Source organism: Amblyomma mixtum, chromosome 2 (genome assembly GCF_055824585.1).
Source record: "Amblyomma mixtum isolate Tamu chromosome 2, ASM5582458v1, whole genome shotgun sequence".
Lineage (NCBI taxonomy): Eukaryota > Metazoa > Arthropoda > Arachnida > Ixodida > Ixodidae > Amblyomma > Amblyomma mixtum.
Window position 1 is genome coordinate 124598382 of NC_143013.1, and position 1160 is coordinate 124599541.

Consider the following 1160-nt stretch of genomic DNA (forward strand, 5'->3'; position numbering starts at 1 on the left):
GGTCACGGCTTTGCGGGTGGCGCGTAGGCAAGTTTCGGTCCAGGCGTCGTTGAAGGGAGCTGAGCTATCGAGTGATATTCTCGATGCGGCGCACAAGCTCTGTGGTGTTCAGCGGTGCGGCGACAGCCTGGATGGCGGGTGGCAACTGCGGTATAGATACCTCGATGACGCGGTGAGCGATCTCGGTAAGTTGGTCGAGAGGTAGTGTAAGCTGAGCCTGCAGAATTGCCTGGACATGCGGTGGAAGTCGTTGAAGCCACATTGCTCGCAGTTAAGAATCCTGGACTTCCACGTTGCCCGCGAGAGCACGCATGTGGCGGAGGAGCTGCGAAGGCTTGCGTTCGGCAAGTTCTGCGGACTATTTGTCGCACCCTGTGGTCTTCCGAGAGTGACAGGCGGGGGATGTGTTCAGTCTTGAGCTAGTCGTAAAGGTTGACGGTTAGTTGGTTGCAAAGGATATCCCGGACCTCGTTGGCGTAGCGGGCTTCGATGTGGGCGACGACATGATCGTAGCGGGTATGGTATTGCGTAACGTGTGCGAGGGAGAACAGTGCCCCGACTTGGGCAAACCACACCTCGGATGAGTCGGGCCAAAATGGCGGAAGCTTGACAGCGACACGCCAGACGTCGCGCGGGGCAGCGTGCTGGATGCCGTCTGCCGGGGTTTTGATACCCTCGGCGGAGCATTCGGGATGCTGCTGCATGCAAGCACTGAGTTGGCCGTGCCATTCTTGAAGCTGGGGTGGTATTCTGCCGGTGTCGCCTTTTGCGACATGTCGCATAAGGGCGTGGCCTAAAAAAGTGCGTACAGTTGCTCGAAGAAACGCAAAACGCCGCCGGCACTTTCGTCGGCGGTGCTTTCATTCAATCCGAGAAGCGACAATTTACCACTGCTGATTCACTAGCAGCAGTAGTTTCGTATTTTTGATAGCAAGAATATTTGCCATCACATGACGTCTAATGTTCAAATAATACTTGCAAATTTAATATAAACTCGCTTTACTTCATTTAAGTCTATAAAACACCGCGAAAAGGCTCCAAATCTATTTTTGTTTCGTTCCGGACGGTTGTGCTAGGTGTCGGCTGCGTTTCGGGCAGTTGCAGACGGTAGCAGTGTAGCTGGAGGTACCATTAGGCTTGCGCGCTCCAGACTCGAGAGC

General features: G+C 54.5%; 1 pseudogene; it reads right to left on the reverse strand.

The window, feature by feature from the left end:
* Positions 1-271: 271 nt before the first annotated feature.
* On the reverse strand, positions 272-782 carry LOC149360771 (uncharacterized; annotated as a pseudogene).
* Positions 783-1160: the final 378 nt, after the last annotated feature.